This window comes from Anser brachyrhynchus (genome assembly GCF_964034855.1).
Source record: "Anser brachyrhynchus genome assembly, chromosome: 11".
Taxonomy (NCBI): Eukaryota; Metazoa; Chordata; class Aves; order Anseriformes; family Anatidae; genus Anser; species Anser brachyrhynchus.
The window spans coordinates 9,973,725-9,997,330 of record NC_137706.1 but is presented as its reverse complement, the minus strand read 5'-3'; the positions used below and the strand labels follow the sequence as shown (position 1 = coordinate 9,997,330).

At 39.8% G+C, this 23,606-nt stretch overlaps 1 protein-coding gene across 1 annotated transcript in view; it reads right to left on the bottom strand.

The window, feature by feature from the left end:
• The window catches only part of HCN4 (hyperpolarization activated cyclic nucleotide gated potassium channel 4), a 160,646-nt gene extending 137,051 nt beyond the window's left edge, over positions 1-23,595 (bottom strand). Inside the window, exons 1-2 of the mRNA XM_080607289.1 lie at positions 23,368-23,595; positions 13,802-13,893 (exon numbers count right to left, since the gene is read on the bottom strand). The gene's annotated coding sequence lies outside the window, so the exon portion shown is untranslated. The remainder of the gene's footprint in view (positions 1-13,801; positions 13,894-23,367) is intronic.
• Positions 23,596-23,606: the final 11 nt, after the last annotated feature.

Below are 23,606 nucleotides of genomic sequence, written 5' to 3'. Positions count from 1 at the left end.
AAACTTGGTCATCTGACGTGCCTCAGCGATGCCAAGGGGCGTGTGGATGAGAAGGGATGGGGATGTTTGCAGAGGTATTAAAGCAACAATTCTTCCACTATTACTTTCTTACCCACAGTTTTCTTTCTCCTCACGCTTCTATTGTGCAGCTGTAATCCATTGTCAAAAGCGAAATGAAATGATAGTCTCGGGACTAACTAGGATGTGCGATGTGATAAAGGGTGGCTCTTTAAGGTAGGATCAAGCCAGAAAAGAGTGACTAGAAAATGGCACTGGTAACCAGAGCCTCTAGACCAAACCTAACTCCCATCAGTAGTGAGCCAGAATCAATGCTTTTTCTCGACTACTGGATAGAAAGCATTAAATGATTTCAGCCCTGTTCCTAGACAAAAACTGGCTCAAATTAAGAACTGGATGAGCCACAGAGACCAAACTTTCTCCCTTTTTTGAGATGCACATGCAAGGATAGGACAAGTTTGTTCTGCTTGAATATGTGCAGAGCACACTATACATGCGGTGGAAGTGTTGTAGCTTTAAAAAAACGTGGACGAGTTTTAGGCAGGTGATTAACCACAGGACATTTTTGCCTCACTTTCTCAGATTAAGCTTTTCACAACATAGGCACCTAGTGCTCCCAGTGGGATGTACCCCTATCTAAAAGTATTGAAGGATGAGTTTATGCACTGAAGTTTATGCACTTTCCATGCTTTGGTTGCATGTTATATTGATTTTAGAGTAATGCAACTACAAAATCTCAGTACAACAGAATGAAGAAAATACTGCTAATGCGAAGGAGCTCACAGCAAGCTGTAGTCATGTCTTACTCAGGCATGCAAGCTGCAGCAATGCTCACTTTCACAGCAGTCTGCCTCCCAGGAAACTTAACATACTCCTTCTTGCCCCATTTCAAGGATGAGGATTCTCTCCCAAACTTGCAGATAGTGTCATACACTATTTCATTACTTCCCCAAGGCTACACTATCTTGGTTTCCAGTCTAAACACTAGTAAATTTGCTTTGCTTCATAATCATAACTATCACACTGGGGTACATCTTTTCCTTAGAGCCAGAGAAGATCTAACTCTGTAGGGATTCCTTGGCACACTCATAAGCTATTTGCTTTTCTTGCTCTAAAGTTTGCCTAGAAAAAACGGCCAGAATTTGTGCACTGAACCCCAGCGACTTTCAGCTTCGAGAACAATCTGATGGACAATGTAAACTAGATCAAACTTCATGCTATTCAAGCTCGCTCACAGCCTGCACCTGAAACACAGAGCCTTAAAATAAGCCAGCAGCCCTAGCAGGTTTGTGCGGAGGAGGGCTTGGATAGACTTGGGATTCTGGCCCTTGAAGCATTTAAATTCTTCTCTGCAGTTGGAAATAACTAACACCTCTTCCTGCAGTTACAAAACATTATGTGCAGCCATGCTTTTTCAACAGTTCGTCTTCCTTCCTGCTGTCAGTGACAGCAGTATACAGCAGAGGGACCCAAAGTCTTCTGCAGCTGTGCCTGAGCATTGTGTCACACGCAGCGGGAACATGGCGAGGACAGCCTCTCACAGCAGTGCAGGAACAGGGACAGAGACTGACAAGGAAAAAAAGTCTTTTGAGCTCAGTCACCCAACACACCAATTAAACAGAGGCAAGACGCATATATTTCTAAAGGCTTTTTTTTTTCCTGCCATTGTTACAGGTCTTTGAAAGGTAGATGGATGGATCAGGCCAGTGAATAAGTGGGACAGTCGTAATGCTTCTAAAATAGCATTCCCTACCACTAATAGATCCCTTTTCTCTGTATCTGAAGGGTAAAATGTCGGGTTTCTTTGCCTTTCTTGTTGTTGTTACTACATATAGCTCTGGAAATATATATTTTTAAATGGTAAACAGCTCTGGGGAGAAAAGGTATAATTGATGATGATGATTAGACTTGGACAAAGAGGCATCCTACTGATAATTAGACTGTGATAAAAGACGTTTTCTACACCATATATTTTCTACTCGTTTCTCCCTCCTGAAGTGAAGCTTTTGGGGGGTTCTTTTTAGTTTGAGGTTTACATTAGCCTTGAAGTACATGCAATAATACCATCTGGCTTTGAAAAGATTTGTACACCCCACTGGTCTTAGTATGCTGTGTATTTCCTTTTGTGCTCATTTACTAGCGAGTATTTGTTTCTCTAACTTGGTCTTCTAGCTCAAGTTGAGCCTCAGAGTGGTGGTACAGTGTTTTATCTTGGGTCAAAACCAAGGTGGGGCTTTGGAAGCAGCACTCACAAAGGATTCCGAAGTATGTTGCTCATTAGACAGCAATGTATGAATTCCCCTGCTGTTCAGCCACCTACTGATTTGGGGTAGAGCAAATCGCCCTAGCTGGTACCAACACAGTGAACAACACCAAGCTGCTGAACAGCTCATCCCACCCTGAGCTGGGCTCTTGCACAACCCAGGAAGCAGTGCTGAGCTACACAAGTTGCAGCACTCAGAAACTAGAAGAACCCACCTCCAGCAGTGATCTGGAGTCTCAGCCATGCTATCTCCTAATTGCACAGGCTGACTGGCAACCAAGACACAAGCTCAGACCTGTGGTTCTGTTTCCAGAATCTACACAAACATGCATGTGTGTGTGTACATTCATAGAAATGTGTATTTAGGTATATAGCCAGTGAACAAAAGTACACATCAATCGCAGGGTTTCTTATTCAGTGTGCCCGATCTAAAAATTTGTACTTTTAAAATAAACTTCCCTTATTCACACACCACATCCACTGTCATTCAGATAGACAGACAACAGGGCTGCACACAGCCTCCAGGTACTCACCCCTCATACCAAGAAAATCAGTAATTTGTTTGCTTTTGGCACCTGTGTTAAGGATTTAGTCTTTCTACAGATTCTACAGCTATCATAAAATATTGCTCCATTCGGCTACAGATAGAAGCCTTCTAAAACAAAGCTGGGAATTTCACAACAGATACCTACATGCTCCTTCCCCCAACCCATTAAGACCTAACTTGTGCCAAAAGACCAGTGAGGCCAAATAACACAGACTATAAATGGAATGGAAGTCATTGCAAAATGAGAAGTTTCGTTCCTTGACTATCATGGCACCTCAAAATCTTTTAGTGTCCTACCTCATTGTTCCAAAAGAAAGCAAGTTAATATTATTAAGGAATATCTTTCCTTTCACCTGATCATCTTATTCTCTCTGCAATCATTTTAAACCAGGCCTTCAAAATCAAATGATCTGTTTTAAAACGATGCCTGTCTAACAATTCATTTGGTGGTTTTCTACATATTGAAATGTTACCTTCCACCACCCGCCAAATATACAGCAAAGTGAATCTGAGGTGTTTGCCTCATACTGTTCATTTGGAAGCTGCTCCATTAGAGAAATACCAAATATTTTGAGACTCAAAAGAAAAGAGACATTGAGATCTAACTATATTGTTGAATAACCTGTATTTAAACTCCTTCAACTGACAAGCTCAGAGGCAGACTTAAAATATATGATTTCTGCCCATGGGTTGTTCACTTACATGAGAAAAATGATCCAACAGTCCTCTCCAGATGGCAAAGGCAATTTGGATTCATTACACTTTGACAGAAGGTAGGACAATATTTTTTTTAAATAGATCCAATATAAGAAGCTCTAGAATAACTCCATTGGGAGTTATTCTGATTAAAGAATTGGGATTAATTTCTGAGTATTTACTCAGACTGTCAACAGAGTCGAAACTCATATTCAGAGCAAAAGTTGACTCTGCTTTGGAAAAGACTTGCTGCAAATAAGCAGCCGTTCAGTCACCAACACCCTCCTCCTGAAGGCAGGTTAACTGCATAAGAGAGGATTTGCCAGTGCTTTTAAAGGTCTTCTTATAGCTCCAGTTATACATTCATTCTCGCGCTATGCCTTACAAATGTGCCGTGTTGTGCAAGCAGTGGGTTTGCGTATTATTTATGCTTTGCCTTGACAACTGAAGTTTACCTAAAATATAGATTTTACTCAGAAAAAGATATTACTTGATCATAAGATCTGCCCAGTAAAATGGAGACTCTCAGATTTCACACTGAGAAAACGAGTAACACCACTAAAACCAACATGAGTAACTTTACATCTAGCTGATTTATGTATTCATGGAGTTTAATATATTATCGCTACTGAAGAATTTGTGACATTCCAGTTATATCTAGCATTTATGTATACGAAATATTGGTTTGTACTTGAAGTTCAAAACTCCCGTAGACTAATTCTTGGCTTTCCGATGACAAAAAATATTCTGAAATGGTTTCTTTCCCATGGCTCTATGCCCTGAGTTCTTAAACTTGTACTAACAATGAGATTGCCAATACCATCCTTTCAGTAACCATGAGATTCCTAACACCACCCAGTACCTTAACAGATAATCTCTACAGGGGCTTGATGTTCCTAGAAAGTAGCAGCAGGGATTCAGAGAGTCAGTGTATTCCAGAATCTAACATATGCTTAGCACATCTTCTAGCAAGCAAATGTACAAAATTTCTTGATTTTTCACTGAGTCCTCTCTATATTCTAGTTAGATGTCCAGTACAGAAGTGAGAAGGCAGGAAAAGTAAGATTTTTTCTTCGTTGGGACTTTATACTCTATTAAGCACTCTCTTGTATTATGACCACAATAAGCAGTAAACTCTTCTACACAACCAGACAGTAATGAGGCTTCCTGCAATCACACCAATCCTGTTAACAGCTGTAACACTTTGTGCAGATGCATCTAGTCCTCTTGTAGCACCAGAACAGTACTGAATAGTGTTCACAGCTATTTATTCTTTCCAGAAGGATGCATTGCTCTGCCCATCAAAACATACCTGCCAGAAACTGTCATTAAAAAAAAAAAGAGAAGACTTTGTGAGTCATATGCAGAGCTTTTCAACAGTTGCTAAAGCAGGATTTTGGAACTGCAGAGAGGAAACAGTTACCTTTCCACAGCTTTTAATAGCTGCATGTCTTTCCACTGACTTCAGTGCTCTTAACATAGCATGAGAAAGGCAACTGCTGTCTGAGGGGACCTTACCTCTGCACTGCACTCAAGCAGTTTCAATGCACATTCTTACTGAATTAAGCAGTTTTAATGCACAATCTTACTGAATTAAAAGTGAATTCTGCATATCTGCACTACATACGTCACCCTGCACCAAAATATCTTTCAACAGTGTTCCGAGCACTACGAGTAATAGCTGTTGCTTATGTGCTTTTTACACCCCATCAGTAAGGGGAAAAGTGCACGGCTGTTACCCACCCACATGTGCACAGAGCTATTGTCAAATGTCCACAATGATATGCACCTTGCAGCTGAAGCAAAAAGTCATCAGATTTGTCAAGATCCTTAGATTCTTTCTAGAGGATGGTAGTTGTCTTTGTAGAACTCAATGATTCTAAATACAAAACATTTTTCAGTGAGAAAATGTAGACTGGCAACCCGCATGCAAATTTGAACAAGTTGACCATGACTATACCCCATGACCTGAAATAGCAGATATCTAATGCCATTTTTCACTCTGCCCACACACACTTCTACACACAAACACACACTTACTAGTGAATACGCCCCTCAGATCTACACTGCAGGCATACACGTTTGGTCACAGTCATTTACTCCATTGATTCAGAATCAATGGAGAGCAATAAGCATTTCCAGGCACAATTCCTTAGTCTAACCACATATTCCTGTACCTGTGATAGGCTGGACATTCTGATGCTGTCACTTTCTCTTCAGTGCTTAAAACATGGAATATGATTACATGTTGCCCTGAGTGGAACAACAGTATCTAGACACACAGAGGAGCATGAAACAGAACTCCAGAATTTTAGAGACTAATGGGTGGCTGCCACTGAAAAAAAATAAAGACTAAAGGCACTCAGAGAAGCTGCAGAATTAACTTTCCTGAATAAAATGAGTCTTCTCCATATTGAGTTGCAACTATGTAATACCACAAAATGCAGAAGTTCACAGATGCTTCTCGAACTTCTTTTAACTGCACTAAAAACAGCTGAGAGTACGTGAGCCTCGTGTGGGCTTTTTAGGGGTATGACACCTACCTCTGTAATGGTTTTCTTCAGGAAAGGATTTGCCCATTCACAAGGAAATCTTGGTCAATAACCTTCTTGCATCCACAGATTCAGAATTAATCATGTCCTCTGCTACACTGGGCATAAGTTGCCATGTCCCACAGGAATACACTGCAGCCTTAGTAGATATCCTCCCCCTGATTGCTTTGACAATAGGGTTAAAGTGTGTACCACAATTACCCTGGATTTTTGCACAGCTATGGTGTTTAGTGAGTTGAGGTATAGAAGCTGCTTCTGACTGACTGCGGCCATTTGTATACTACTTGGAAAAGATATTACAAAGAGAATGAAACAATATATTCTTGGTAGAAATTCCTGACATTTCCTACCATTACAATAACCAACATCTTAGAGCTAGATTTGTAACTGGTAGGGATCTAAAAATAATTTAGCAGTACTTAGGAAACAGTTTTAATCTATCGAGTCACACTGCCCTCCACTCCCTTGCTATAGGAATGCATCACAACTGTGAATTCATGGAGAGAAAAATGCTAAAAAAATGCTAAAATGACCATAAAACAGAGTAGTATCACTTCCATCTTCTGACTGGAGGATGGAGGTACACCACAGGGGATGAGGAATATATATATGTGTACACACACACTTACATACAAACAGTCTTTTTGGTACAAAGATTGTTTGGTGGCAAACCAGAGGTTGACCCCCAGTTTCCTGCATCCCTGCGTTTAGGTCCTCATTCGCTGTTAGTCTTTTCCCAGCTACATTAGGAACCCCTGGCCAAAGAGCTCTAAGCAGGAAAGGCAGAGACCATCACCCTGCTCTGCCTAGCAACCATTATCAACACGCACATTTTTATCGTCTTTACTCTTGCCCTCGTATCCATAATGCCTGAGAAATTACCACCCTATAATTTCCCTCTACATTGCAGCAACAGTTCTGTGCTTCAGCAGGCATAAAGTGCCTTAGGCTACCTATTTTCAAGATATGACTGCACATCTGGGGCACATACATTAGTTCAACAAAAAGTCTGAGATGAAACAGACCAGAATTCTATTGACCTACCTTTGTATTGCTGCAGATATACAGTACAGAATAAAACTACTGCAGATATACAGTACAGAATAAAACAGCTCAGATTGCTAGCTAACATAGTGGTTTGCCAAACTTCTGAACACAAAATTAAGTGGAAATCATTTTAAACTCAATGAATGCATGTTTTTGGAGGTGGGATATGGATTACTGAGATTTTTGACAGTATTTCAGACCACAAGGGATTGCTACAAATTGACTGAATCAAGCCAAAGTACTCCCTTGTTCACAATTTAGCAAAAACTAACACCTAGGCTGCATCCATTTCTACAAGCAATACACAAACCCAACAAATGTAGGTGTTGCTGCTTTCCTGGGAGCATACACTTTCCATTCGGCAAAGCTTCACCACATGGCTTCTTGCAGACAAAGAATTTGGAGTAGAAATTAGACCTCACTATTCTTAAAACACAACAGGAATAAACAAATCAGATTTCCAAGAAAACCCATCTCAGTGGAGTTGTCAAAGTTGATACAGGGAAAAAGACACCAGAAATAATGGCTTGCATTTAATAGTGATAATGAAACAACCGAACACACACTTGTACACAAATACACACACACAAACGCATGCAAGACTTAGTTCCCGAGGATCCACATACATGCAGAATCTTTACCAACTCCTTTTGTGAATGACACAAAGATTGGAAAAGTAATAATGACTTCTGTCAGCACAACACAGCACTTTGGTAAACTGAAAAGATTTAACAATGTCTGTTTTAATACAGCAATGTGCAAGGTCATGCACATAGAAGCAAAATCTAGACGTGCCTACAGATCAGGGGGTTATATCCTGACAAAGCAGAGAACCTGAAAAGGACTGCGTGTCTGCACGGGTTCTCAAGGCTTTTGTAACCACGGACTATAAGCAGCTATGTAGTGAGGAGGAAATGGAAAGATCTGGGAGAAATCCCTAAAGTAAGGGAAGAGTTCAGTATGTTTAATTTATCTTAAAAGGGGATCAAGAGATGAGGTGATTATTTATGAAAAGGCATTATGCTAACAACTAAAGAGCTTTGTAAGTGAGCACTGCAACACATAAAAATAACAACTGTCTTCAAGTAAGTGGGAGATAAATAGAGAGTACACTTTAAAAGCAAGCTGATTAACTGGCAGAACAAACTGACAGAGGAGACGCTGAATTTTCAGTTATTAAACAACTTTGTATCAGGACAGGGTGCTCTCCTGGAAGGTTTGCCTTAGCCAGATATGACTTCTCACCTTTCAGTGAGGAATAGATTAATGAAATGGTCCCTTTGCTTTTGCCTTCAGAGAACCTAGGACAGCTATGCAATACGCATTATCTTCGTGGGAGAAATGCTATAGGCCAATACCTAATTTTTTTTCTGAACTACAAATACAGACAGAAGCCTATCACTACGCATAAAATAGCAACTGCCAAAGCAAGAAGTCACCCAGATGACATGACCAGTCAAGTATGTGCAGGTAGGTGGTGCATGCACGAGAAGTTGTACGGCCTAATGTATGTTAATTCAAAATCAAGTTCATGTACACTGTGCAAACATACTGAAGCAATTTGAGAACTAAATACAGTCTTTAACATCTACTGGTACTACTTCTGTTAAATTCTTTTAAAAATAACAATGCTATGCAACACGTACACAGTTTTAGCTATAGCCTAGGTCTAGACAGCGCCCTCCTGGCTACACATTCACTTGTGCCTGTCTCAAGTAGCAAGTAGTAACTCACGGCCTGAACTCTTCCCAGACAGATAAAAAGTGTCCTTCATACTTTTGCTCTGCTCTCTTTGAGTAACTGACCTGTTATGACTGCTCAGCTGTGGGTGACAAAAGCAAGTCCTATATAAACCAAACTTCTGTGTTCTCTTCCTGTGTGGAAGAAGCTAACTGGTTCTCACTAGAGGCCCTGTTTCTGTGTTAACAATCCACAACCTGCACAATTCCAGAGGTATTACTGCCCAGTGTGCCATGTGCTTAGCTAACAGCATGTCAATTCAAATTACAATTGCTCTGAGGAAAGAGCCTTACAAACAGAAGCCTTCCAGGTGGCTCAGCAGATTGGTCCATTTGCCATACATGGTAGAACAAGTTAGCCTTTTCTGACTATGCCTTTGGAGTAAAAATATCTCATTAAATAATAACTATGGCACGAGTGAGCGCTACTAGATGAGCACTAAGCAGGTACCCAACTGAGTCTTAGCTCACTGGCTGGGAGCAAACACGGTTTGCTTTTGCATGCCCAACATCTGGATGCAGGCAATTAGCAGAAAAGCAAACAGGGTACCAGGCAAAATGTAGGACTCCCGAGGAGCATAGATGGCAACTCTAGGACACCCCTTATCTCCCTGTCACAGCTCCAAATCAAGCCAGGACACTGCCTGTTCCCTAGCACAGCACACAGGTCTGTTATACAGATTCCTGTGTTGCCCTCCTCACCATACCTGACTGTCACCCAGCTGTATGGTAAGCAATCCGATCACCACACAAAGTTTGTTCCTTTTCCTTATTTTGCCTTCAGGTCTCAATTCTGTGGTGTTTGCATACATAAGAAGGCTGACCAAGAACAGCTTCTTAGTACAGTGAAAAGATTCCAACTCAGTGGTTCATCTGATAAGCATCCTCAAAATATCTCAATACAATTGTAAAAATAAATTGTGTCCTTTCACTGTGCAAAAGGAAGAATTAATATTGAACAGCTACAGGTCCAATCAGACATAGCTCCTGTGTGACTGAGCCAAGTTTATAATTACTTCTTCTACTTTATCAAGCTTCAAGCAATGCACTTCAATGGAGAAAGTCAGCAAGAACAATTCTGAAGTTAACATGACTAATGGAATTTGTAAACTTTCATATAAGAAAAGGCATCAGCTGGAACCTCAACTCCCTGACTTGTTCCCTTTAATCAGCAATGACTTGCCAGTATCGTCTGGATCTTCACACTGTTTCAAAGAGCACATCAAAAAGACTAGATAGTCTAAAAAATAAAAGACAAAATACTTCTCTAACTCCTTTGTGGACATTTCTTTCTCAATTGTTCTCCTATGCCCCTGCAATCACACTTCAATAACATTAAGTTTCACGATCCCTCTTTCTTACCCAGATTAAGCTTTAGAAGTTATAAGGTAACTCGGTTCGTCGCATCACATCACTGACAGATACTCCCACCTCTCTTGTAAGAAAGAATTGCATTTCTAGCCCTTACGTTTGCAAACTAGAGCTTGGAAATACGTGCGCACTGAGCATGTAAGCCTACTGTCATTCTAGAACAACAAAAGAGGTGATGGATTGGCTCAGGAACCAATGTTCTTGAAGCTGGAGATTGTCCATTGGTGTCTATAAAATGCAAGCAAGGCAGCCATAATGGAATAAGGGGGTAGCTGCTTGCTGGTGCTAATTCCATGGGTACTTATGGCAAGGCTGAACAGAACCTTCTCATCTCGTTATTTCATAACTAAGGTGTCCCGTAGTACTCATATATAAGCAAACACTCTGCTGAGGCACTAAGAACTGCCTAGTTCATTGCACCCTTAACCCTCCCCTATAAATTCCTGATTACCGTTTTGTTAGGGAAAAAATAACAATTTACATATTTATAAGCAGATGATAGAACTTTTAAAAACTGATCAAAGACACAGTGTTGTGAAAAGACTGCTTTATATATGCCTGAATGGGAGAAAATTCCTGACAGTTTAAGTCCATGAGCTTGCATTTCAGGCTGATCAGTTAACATTATGAATGTAAGTGGCTATTATTCTTGTATTTCCTACGACAGCAATAGAAAGTCACATTTATGTATCATATTGCAGGCAAAGACACTCTATTCTGACTCAAGCCAAAGTTGCCTGTGGTATGTGCTTCTGACCCAGTACATCATCTTTGGCTCATGGGTAGAGACTATCTAAAACCCTGCTGGTGCATGATGTGCAATGATCAGATTAGCAAGTGCCTACAGTGTGATAAGCAGTATAAATCAGTCAGAACTGCAGAAGAATCTCTTCTGATCTGTAGAAAACTGCAGTCCGTGGCGTACTTTTTTCTCCCATCCTACTGACAGTGCCTACGCTGCAAGCAGTGCCCCATGCCCAGCACTCCTAGCTGAATTAGGAGCTGGCCCTCTGATTCTGAAAGCCACTCTTACTGATTTTCAATCGGATTAAGGCAAGACAAAAAATCTAAGTTTATAGCATATAACAGCGTGATTCTAAAAGTTGTCTCCTGGCATATTTTATGTAGCTAAGGATTTACCCAGTTTCATCTGTTTCCATTCTGACAACAGGGAATAATTTGGAAATCCTTCTTTCTGGAAATAGTAATTGTGATGAAGTTGTATGAGATGAGAGGAGTTCAAAGCTAAGTATCTGAAAATCAAGTAGCACTTCATGGTATATATTAAAAACTGATGGGCTTAAGTGATTTGGCAAACCTAGAAAAGGTCACTTGGCAATTAAGTAAGTGACAGAGGTTGTTTCAGGACATGTGTTCTTGCTTCTTGAAGGCTTATTATTACAGCAGGTAAGAGAGGCTGAACGTCTGTACACCGGGAGAATGAATGATTCATGTGCAAGTGTGCAAAATTCACACAATTCTCATTTCCCAGATGCTGTACATGATATGCTGAGAGTTTCTTTCAGATTTGCATTGTCTAGGTTTTTTAAAAGAATGAATAAAGGAATTTTATCCATCCCTTCTTAAAGGATGAGTAAGATATTTATTTCTAACCTAGCACTGATAAAGATTGGTGTCTGGGTATAATGCCTGAAATGATTTCTTAAGTATTATGTATGGCTTATTTGATGTTGCATGAACTTTGTTTTAGTACTGCTCCCTGGTCTGTTTGCTGCACCCCTCTCCCTGCTTTTTGAGCAGGATGGAGAAAGGGGGTGCTTACTTCCATTCAGGAAAGGCTGATGCCTGTTCTTAAGGGAGGGAATCATGAGAACAGTGTGCAGTAATGGATCTCTGGGGAAAAGTATACAATCAAGAAAATCCAATAAAAACGTTTCCTTGCTATACTCTCAAAGCTTCTAGTAAGCTATGGCTCAGGGTCTTTCTGGTTATCAAGGATACCTCTATGTTTAACAGCCCATCACGCGTTTTCTTCATCTTGAATTTGCCTGATTACTTTTCATACCCATGTAAACTTTTGGCATACATAACACCCTATAGCAAAAGAGCCTGTACGTTAATTGTGTGCTCTGCATTTTGTACTTTTATACCTTTTTCTTAAAAGGAATAAAACCTTTCAACATCTGAAATAATATATTTTTCTTCGTTTTACAAAAAACTCTGATTAATGCAGCCTTTGCTTTGTTGCTTTTCAAAACCTTACGAAACAATGGTCTTACAGAACTCACACCTGTTGGAGAAGAAAAGCTACAGATTGCATTACCTTGCTGTGCTGCTTTGAACGTAAATGAAAAGCCCAGACAGCCTGAAAGGATCATTTCTTCTAAACATGGAGTGTGTTTAACTTTACTTGCAAGCATGTGAGTCTGCACTGACACCGAAAAGCAAAGTACTTTCTGCTGTGCACTGTACAACAAGACCTTTAACATTGCCAAATACTCTTAAATTGCTGCTATGTTACTATTTTAAGTACTGAGCCTCTTCGGTTTGGCTTTTTACTCCACTAGTGAGATATCTACAAGTGGAATGGGCAGCTCTCACAAGCAGGGTCATCATGCCCTTCTATATGGGATCATACCTTCCACATGGATTTAAACTCAGAACATACAGCGGAACTGAACCTTCAAGGCCAGAAGTATAAATCAAAAAGAGAAAGACCAAAAACTTTCAGACTGCTACTACCAAGACAAATAGACAAAGCCCACCCGCATGCCAGTGAGCTTCATTCTGTTTTGAAGGTAATTCAGCGCAGTAGCATTTATGCACTTCCTTCCAACAGGTTTCTCTGACCACCCAGGGAGCATGAAGAAAACCATGGTGAAGGATATGTGGAAGTCATATCAAAACCATCTTTTTTTGGAGGAAATGTCAGAGTGGTAGGTGATTTGTAGATTCTCTACAGCAGTGGCTTTCAATCAGTCACACTACTCTACAGAATATGGAACAGCCTCTGAGACACTGGAAATTTTAGCACAGAAAGCCATTCCCTTCCAGTCCTTTACCTCTTGAGTTAAAAGTATTCTCTGTCAGACTCTTAAAAAATAGACACGAACCAGCTTTTTGACATTAACACTTCTGTAATTAAGACATTTTAGATTTACTTTATAGTAAGCGTGGTAGAGCTGTCAAAATGTTTTTCTTTGGAAAGGGTTTTTTTGTTATTTTTGAAAAACAATGCTATGCAGCATGTGAGGAAGAAAAAGAAGCTTCAGAATGATCTCCAACCTTCCACTCTGACCCTCAGCCTCAGTTCCACTCAGGTAACAGAAATGTCTCTAATATTACACTTTTCTTGATTAATGTGATAGTTTATGCCAAATGACATCTAGTTTTCCATTGACATCAGGCGGTTATTAAATGTTAGCAAATACCCCATTCTCTGGAATGCTAAGATAGGAAAACAAAATATCTTCTATCCCAGATGGCATTTCATCTATCATACTTGATTTTTTGCTGAGAATAACAACTAAGATTGTGTTTATTTGCATCCCTGTCTATTCAGGTCTTGTGTTAACAACAACAAATAAGACAGAGAGGCTCTCCTTACCTTCTGTCAAAGGATATCAAGAAGAAATCAGCTGAAGCTGGCAAAACCATTCTGCTGTGAATTTGCTAGAAGATCAGAGCCATAGCCAGGTTCTGCAAAAAATGACAACAGATACCTCTCAGTTTTCATGCAGCAACTAAATTAGACTGAACTAAGCAATTGCCTACTGTATTAAAATTAAAACATAACTTAGAGTATGGAAAAGACATTCCATATTTATGAAATGCTGACACTAAGCTTTGCTCCATAAAACATAGAAAAACAAAACCAGTTCTTGTCCAAGGCAGGCACAGAGATGAAAGTGGGTTGTTTTAGTTATTTTAAACGCATAGCTTGACAGAATAGCCAAAACTTAATCATGCTTGCCTATTTGGCAACTGCTCCTCAGTGGTATCAGTTGCAACGGAGATGATTGTGTCTGGCCACCTGTGTCATATGGGAGCACAAGAGACTGATATTCACACTTGGAGGCTGCTCAGGTTGATGGGTGTCCAGCTTTGTTATAGGGTATTTACATGCTAGCCCTAATAATGCTTGCAGATTGGCAGTCCATGAGCATCAAAGGACACATTTCAGATGATAGTATTTCTGCACATTGAGTAGAAGCCAAAGGTTTCACTGGTAGAAGACCTTGGCCAAAGTCTCACATGCAAAATTTAGTTGTTTGTCTTTTGCATCCTTTATGAATTGATAGGCTAAGATGATGGCCAGGTACTCTTCCTATGGAGAGTACTGGGGGGTTTTCAGCAGAAGACCCACGTCCCCAAACTTGCATTGCCTAGCTCACTAACTTAGCCTACAGTTAGCAAACTACAGGCCAAAGCATACAACCCATTTCTTCAGAGGCTTCCAATGGATCTTTAGAGTAAAAGGAAATAGAGTAAGCAAATACTGCAATTCAGTAGCAAATCATAATTGACTAATCATAATTTACTAATGCCAGAAAGCCAGACTTCTGTTTGTTTGTTGTTTTCCAGGTAATTGCTATTTCAGGCACTGAACACATGGTCTTACACTGTACACGTTGCATAAGCCACCATCCCAGGCCTCTCCAGCACTTATAGATGTGATTTGCAAACACAAATCCTGGAGTGAGGGAGCGGCAGGCAGCAATATGGAAGCCAGCACTGCCCCTCTACTCCCTTCAGCAGCTCATTAGTTCCCTCGCATTAAAGGGTAGCCTGACTTTACAGGGGACAGTCACTGTTACTGAAACAGAGTGGTTGTGTCAAGTCTCTCTCCAACTATCCAAGAGTTCCTGAAGTATCTCAGCTCAGGTACCGGCTTTTCATTTATTGTACATGGGTTTGAGATACACTTGAAAACATCAGTGGAATGATTGCTAGCCACAGTGAATCCCTGCAGCTAGGCAATAAAACTGACAGAAGAAACTGAATGTTTATAAAGCTATATACATGGGGAAAACAACCACCCTAGCCTTGCTTATACAGAGAGGTACTTTCAGGTAACAATTACCACTAAGGAACAAGATCATGGGGTTACCTCAGGCAATCCTAAGGAAATGACAGCTCAGTACACACTAGTTTTTAAAACACAAATAATATATTAGGAATTAATAGAACCAGAGCAGAAAAATTGTTACCACCATGTATTTTTTACTGGTGTATTCCGCACACCGAATATTGTACATGCTTTGGACACCTCATTTAATAAGGATACAAAAGAAAAAGGTAAGATGATTTCAAATGAACAAATCCATAGACAAAAAACTAGGAGACAACAACCCTGGTTTAGGAACTCACTATGCAGAAATTTCTGTAGACCAAGAAAAGGCACTAGGAAAGTGTTCCTATATCACCCTCACTTTGCTTCATATTCTTCCTAACCAGCCACTGTTAGCCAGGGGTATTGGCTTACAAGGATTTGTTCTTGTATAAGACATTGAGCTTTTTCTAAGATCTCATTGGGGAAAAAATGCTGTTTTCTGGGCACTGAATCACCCATTTGAATGTACAGCGTATGTCTTGTTTTAGGAAGGCTTCAGAAACATGCTCAATAACCTCAGAAAATGAAAGATGCTTATATACTTTGTCCCGAGCTCTGCTTCTGCTGCAGTTCAAGAAGAAAAACAAATATCCATTACTATGGATGATAATAAAGCCTTCTCACCTAGGCGTAGCAGTATCTGAAATGTGTGATTACTTGATGCATGCAAGACAAAAATGCTGCTTCCTCCTTTCCAGAAAGTTAACTGGTTGTTTAGTTTGCCAAATTACAGCTTCACAGCTGAGTTTCTTGTGATACGCAGGAAGAGAGCACTCAAGAATAGGGACAGATTATATGCCTGCCACTGATTGGAAAAAGATATCCAACAGAACATAACCTTATTTTGAATGTCTGACTTACGCTGTTTCAATCTACCATTACCAATGAGATTTCAATATGGGGCTAATGGGAACCCAACCCAAAGAGCTGACAGCAAAAAAAAAGAATCATACATATTCAAATTAACAAGAAAACTATAGTGTACGTTACAGCATAGTACACTTTCTGTGCTGCATCACGTGCAATCTAATGTCAAAGCAAAAGCCCTTCAGGGCTGGGGAAGGAATGGGTCTTTAATTTTTGGTTTAGGCTGTCAGCACAAAGAAAAATTTCCTATGTAGCACTGCATGCTTCTGATCAATATTCTTCTCCTCCACATACTGTCATCTTTATTGAGATGGGAATGTTTCCGGTATCTAATATTACATTATTTGGGGATGTAACAAATACCTGATATTTCATTCCCTAGCTCATAGGCTCCTGGCACAGGATATTGCCAATTTTCATGGAAGTTACTCGTATCCTGCTGCAGACCTCCAGTTTACATGTGGCAGATATGAGCAACTGCATTAACCTTAATCTGAAGGAAAACATTTTATTATATAAGCACAGCCCTGCTCCCATAACATTATTCATATCAATACAAAACATGGGGGAGACTGAACAAGTAAATTAAATAGTGTTCTGCTGCTTGTTTCCTAAACCATGTGGGATCTTAGGGGACTACAGACTCCTTCTGGTAGGGCACACAGTCCAGGTTGCGTGTCAGACTGCAGTACTGATACGCACCCACATTATCACTGCTGCCCTATCCAGCTCATGGTGCCTCAGCAATCCTGAGGATACCCTGGCTGACTTCTGTCTTCACTTCAGACCATCTGGGAGCACTAAACTGTACTGCCACCTCATAGTGCTGCTGCCACTCTTCCATCACCCTCTCTCCTCACAAAGAGATGTCAAAACTAGCATCGAATCACCACTTTGTCACAACAGCAGTGATGCTGGGCAGGCATATAGCATGCTAAATGCACAGAATAAGAGGCTGCAAGCTAAAGACTGTTTTCTGCATCTCTGGTGGACAGGGCAAAACATAATGGCTTTGCATGGCAGCAAGTGAGATTCATTCAGACATTATCAAAAGCTTTCAAAAGGTGAAGATAGTTCTGCACAATAGTAGATAGCCCAGGTAATTCTGGAATTGTGTCACTGAAGATTTTCTTGCAAGCAGCTTTGCCAAGAGAGTCAAAGTTTGTAGGAAAAGAAAAATATTTTGTAAGGCCTAGCCTACAAATATTAAACTCAGCATGCTTCTGCATCCCTAGAGAAATAATTGTGCACAGAGCTTTATCTGGTGGTTTTGGGTTTGTCATAGCCCATCCGTGAATGGGAAATCTTGGCAATGACAAGGACTGTTTCTCCTCCAACAATCCTCATCAAAAAAGGGGCATACAACAAATGGCTTATCTCCAATCTGCAATTCTCTCTTCCACCCATCTGTAAATTTGAATTAATTAATAAATGCCCTTATGCTTTCAAGGTCATGGAAAATGAAAGGCGCCCAGCAAAACGGAGGCACTGTCAGTGAAGGGTTTTTATTATTATTATCACAAACAGAAAATTTGTGAGGCAGAAGCACTTTCATCTATGCCATACGAGGGAAGTTGGAAAACTTAAAAGGAGAGAAAGAACGTAAATAAACTGTGCTTTGAATAAATGTGACCCTTCCCTAAAAAAGACTAAGGCTTTAGAGAACAGAGTCTCAAAACACATGATGAGGCCAAAGACATCATTAAATCAAGGATCTTCAAGCAAATTCAGCCATACTGTCTTTTTTGTTAGTCCCTGTTGATAGTGGACAAGATGTTTTCTACTGGCTGCTCACTGAAGAACTGGCACAGGGCTCTTCCACTTCTGGCCAGAGAGACCTCACATAGATAAGCTGTTTTTTGACAACTGCATCTGCGTACTTATTTGAAGCTCCTGGCTCAACCCAAAACTCTCTAGTGAATCTTACCACAATTAAAATACATAAATGATAGAACTACACGGCTACGTTTGTGTCACATAATTTAATGTCCACATCACATACACTGCTATAGGAGATTCCACAGCTTCCTTGTAAATTTCAAGCACCCTCAACAGGAAACAAATAAAATGATTTAGGGAGTAAGATGAAAATATCATTTAGATATATAGCACTTGACAAGTTATGAACAACACCATTAGATAAATGGCAACAGCACGTGTACTTATGGAAACATTTTCTGGAGACACACGCAGACTGAAACTTTTGGAAATAAAGATAAATGAAAATTTCTTTGGAGAAAATGTTTTGATTCTGGAGAACAAGAAGGATCAACTGCTTAAAAATTCTGGAAGACCCTAAGCCAGAAGGATCACTTAATTCTTGCGCTGCCTCAATGGCAGAATGTCCATCAATTATTAATCTTGATATGGCCACCAAAAAGAACAACTCTGAAGTCTATCTGCAAAATCCATTTCAGCCTGATGCCTAATTCAAGTCAGACTTTTGCTATTTTGTAAGGCAGGAGTGAAGTCTAGTCACTCAGAAAATGGGCCAATTTGTTTCCTCTTTTTCACTTAGACATTTAAAACTCATTGCAAGGCATAGAGTTCAGCAAGGAAAAAAGTGAAACAGGATAAAAACCATGAGGAAGATTCAATGGCTGCAGCTCAACAGCTGGGGAAAGAGGTGTCTCAGCAGGTGTGTGAACTTCTGACACTCCTCAGGACAGCAGAAGCCATCATACTGGGCCTGCAGCATCACACAGCACTTGCCTTCAAATTGCTGCAACCTCTGAGTTCATCTCCCTCAATGCTGACATATGTTGACAGACCTGCATGAAGACATTCTTGTGATGGATACAGAACTGCTATGTAATAATCAAATACTGAGATGTAATTTCATTAGCACTGAGAAATCTGGGCAGCGAGGCTTCTGACTGTCAGATCACATTCAGATAAAAGAAGGACCAATTAACTATGTGAGACGTTGATTAATGGAAATGAACCTGTCAGTTTCAGAGGAAGTCACACAGCTACTAACAAAGCAACTTGAGCATAAGGTAACACAGTTTATTATAAAAATCAAAGCCATAAATCAAGTATTCTGAATAGAACATTTTCACTAGCCTGTTATATATGCCACTGTGAGTAATCCTATTTATCCCTCTAGCGCAGCTGGATAGAAGAGGATGGTAAGCTGTCAGTACCACAGGGAAACCTTCAGAATAGATCGGAAGGACCTTTGGTTGCTTATTTTATCCATTTCATGCATCTGGTAGCCCTTATTTTGTTAATACATTACTTGTCCGACTTGTGGAAGCGTGCGCTTTTGGCAAACATACACTCAAACTTAGTAAGGAAGTTATGGTAACACAACTTTGTTATTGCTGTTATCACCACCATTAGTATTACGATTAACATTGTAAATTGCTAAAAAAACAAACAAACAAAAAAACACTAGGACCAAAACCAACAGTCATATATTCTGTATAATCCAGGCTAGTAAGCTATTGCATCATTTTGCCCTACTCTCAAACAGTATCAAATCTGTTCTCATCTTCTCTGTGAGGAAAAACAATTTTTAACACATTATCAAATCCATATTGTGCAGGAACAGATCTCTCTTCCTGCTTGTACCTCTCTGCTTCTGGCTCTCTAAAACTAAAAGCTTTAAATGTTCAACAAGGTAAAGACCCTGCATTTTAACTTTTTGAATTTTAATTTTTCCACATGCTACTATAGCCTAAGACCACAGTAAGAACAAATTGCAAAATGAAATCACATACATAAATTGCAAAATAGCAAACAAAACCAGGGGAAAATTACAGTAAAAGTAAAGTAAAAGGGCATACTTCTGAGTTGAATGGACACAGCTGTTTTGGCAATGATATTAACATGCAATCAAAAGAACAATAATGGTTGAAAAGTTTTGTGAGAAGTACCAGACTTCAATTTTCAGGAACATTCACAAGGAAAAGTTGAGCTAGTGGGATTATTTGTGAATCAGGGCATAGTAAGGTTGCAAGACAGAAAAACATTTATTGCTTCACAGTCTCTCTTCTCTGTAGCATTTCCTTGTACATTTAATATCTATACATATCAATAGGCGGTATGTATTTGGTAACAAAGTAGATTGGTCACTAAGCCCTACAGGCAACAGTTGCAAATGGAATAAATTTGAAGTCCTGACCATAAAGGTGGCTGGGAGAGGTTGTAAGGAGGCTAGTAAAAATGAAACTAATTACTTGAAACAAGCAAGTTGAGGAAGGTAAGATGCACTTGAAACAACAAAAGAAGCTGGGGGACAAAAGAAGTTGAAGAAAAAATAATAGACTTAACAGACATGCAAGAGATCATTAACAATCCACCTTCATGAAGATAAATCAGCTTTACCAATAGGCTCCCTTTCACTTTAGACCTTAGGGGCACTGTGTGGATTATTATGCACCAAATTATAACTGCTGTTTAGCTTTTTTTAATGTTTCAAACAGAAAATACTTTACCTGCTTTTTCTTGACAGAAATTGATGTGTAGATTGCTGACTGATTGAAAGATAACACCCAGACTGACATATACCAGACCAACACCTCAGCAAAATCCAGCCAGTACCATGTGATGGAGTAAAAGACATGGAGGTAAGCCACACAGTGATTTGACAAGAGAAGGAAGGAACTATAAAGCTCACCTGTTTAAGGAACTTGCCACTTTAAGGGATTAAATTATTTAAAGTGTCCCAACCCAAATCATTTTTAAAATGGCTTTTACCTTCCAGTCATCTTTCCCTTCCCCAAATTATCAGCAAAGGCCATTTTAGGAGGACAACAGGAATGGTTACTTTCGATATACTACTGCCTTTTACAGAACAGAAAATTGTTTTAGCTTGTCAGATACTATATACCCATGAAGGCTTCTCCACAAACTCAGTAACAGGGCTACACACTCTTGCAGGGAGAGAATTAACTTTCACTGCTACCATCTGCAAAGTCTCAAGCAAACCTGAGGTACACCACAATGATAAACCCTGAGCACACACATGGGATTTACTATCTCATCCCTGATGAAGCACATATTAACCTGTCAGGCTCACCTGCTAGTCTTCTTTTTCTGTATTCTATACTGAAATTTAGGGAAAAAAAATGGCAAACTCATTCACCTTTTATAAAAAAAAACATTTTAACAGTCTTTCTACATCTTTACTGTCTGAACACAAAATTATTCATGCAAATCCCCAAAGAAATCAGAATCAGCAAGAGCATGCCTGTATCATTCTTCACACAATATTATTTCTCCTGGATTACACCTTACTCTATACACATATAAAATCATAACACACTACTGTAAAAACAGGAAGCAAACTAGTATACCCTTCTCAAGCAAAAAACTGTGATTAGAAAATTAAGCAGTGCTAGAGTCACATTAAGGTTCCACATCAAAACTATATGTGGTTGTGACTGATATCTCTAGACAAGAGCAATATGAGACACTGCACAATCACTGATGAGTTGCACTGGCAACTGTATTTAGACTATAGGTCTAAATAAACTGCAAGCACTGCATAAAAAAATTTGAGGTGCCCTAACAAGGTTGGGAAGGAAAGAATTTGCATACCCTTTTTCTACACTGCAACTGGCCGTCTGTCCTGCTAATAATTCCTTCTTTTCATGCTCCACTTCAATAGTGTTATTTTTAAAAGGTTTGATGAGAGTATCTTATGCTCTTAGTTTACTTCTCCCACTTTCAAAACCACATTTTGAAATTTTTGCTTTGTTAAGAGATTGAGCTTTTGTTTTCCTCCTCCAGAATCTTTTAGCATGTCTGCCATAAATCACTCTTGGAAAACTAGACACTAGAAGATGCTGCAAACAAACCATTTTCTACAACTTCAGCTGAATTAGGGGAAAATTGATTCAATAGATGTATTTATACTATCCTTCTCCGACATTTGTATTACTTTCTTCTGTAGTTTCCAAGAAAGTCCCAAGTTTACAAGCCAACTCTGAACATTTGACAATCACAATTTGAGAAATCCTCATGGGAAAGCAGTGATTAGAGAAAACAACTGGCAGCTGGAGGCCCATGCTGTATTCCCTGTTCCATTACTGATTTTTCTGGATGACCTTGTCAAGTCATTTAATGCCTTTCTGCCTGTGCTCCCCTATCTGCAAAACATTCAGATAAACAGCTTCCTTTTGAAAAACATTATAAAATTGTTTATTACAGAAATGGTTCCTCAGATACTAGCCTGGCTTTTCGGTTGTAATATCAGACAGAAGACAACACAGTTGCTACATGACATAAATGCCGATCTATTGTTTTCTAACAGACTGAACCATCACAGTTTAAGTAACAGGTTAACCTTGTACCCAGAGGTTTTATTTCAGATGAGACAGTAGTTACCCAGGCCATTTTAACCTTATGCATATCAACCAAGCTGGCAACAAAATGGCAAACTATAAAGGCAACAAAAAGACACAAACACACAAAAAACATCAAACAAACAAACAAAAAACATCATCAACAAAAGAATACACATTAACTTTTTTGTTGTTTAATTTAACAGAAACATGACTATTTAACCAAGCCTCACCTTGGTCAAGCATGTGCTGCTGGCAGTAGCAACACTCACATTTGGGATTAATGGTATCAGCACAGAACCCTCAGGTATGCAAATGAAATGGTTTAACGGTGGCTAGCAATGAACCAACATCCCTAAAGTCAGTACAGGTTAGTATAGGCTCTCACAGACATCTTCCAAGCTCCTTCATGCCCCCTCATTGACCTTGGCTGGTTAATGCACATATTTCTATTGCTAATGTGCCAAGATATGTACTATAAATGGAATACGTAAGTGCAGTCTTATTATGAGTCATCCTGCCATCACTCTTTTTCTAGATAAAGTGTAAAATTACATAACTCTGGGAGCAACCTAATAACAGAGAGGAAGCAAAATGGGAGAGAAGTGCAATTTTGATTTATTAGTCCATCTGTACAAAACTGTGCTGGCTAGCAAAAGGCAACACACTGAAAAAAAAATGCTTTTTGACATTTAGCATAGCTCCTACTTCAGGTACCACAAAAGTTCTGTTTTAGTTCTGTGAACTTAATGCAACATATTACTGCACCAAGAACTGAAAAGGTATGTTAGGTTTTTGGATAACTTTTCTACATGGTCTCAGAAATTCATCACCTGAGGAAGGACAGATGCAGATATCATCGATGTCTCCCCTCAGCCTACAAATGGCAGCTGAACCCACCTCTTGGCCTGTGCTTCTCAGCACCGCAGACCAGTTCTGCCATATCAACATGCCAACATGAAGCAATCCGGATGGAGCCCGGAGCGTAAATGGTATTAGGAGAAGGGGGAAGCCGCCAGCAGCGCTCCCCTCACAGAAGCAGCATTCTCAAAAGCTGACGTTGAGCCCTCACAAAATGGCGGCGCTAAGGGGAGAACAACCGCCCGCGAGTAACGGCCCGCGCGAGCCCGAGCGCACTA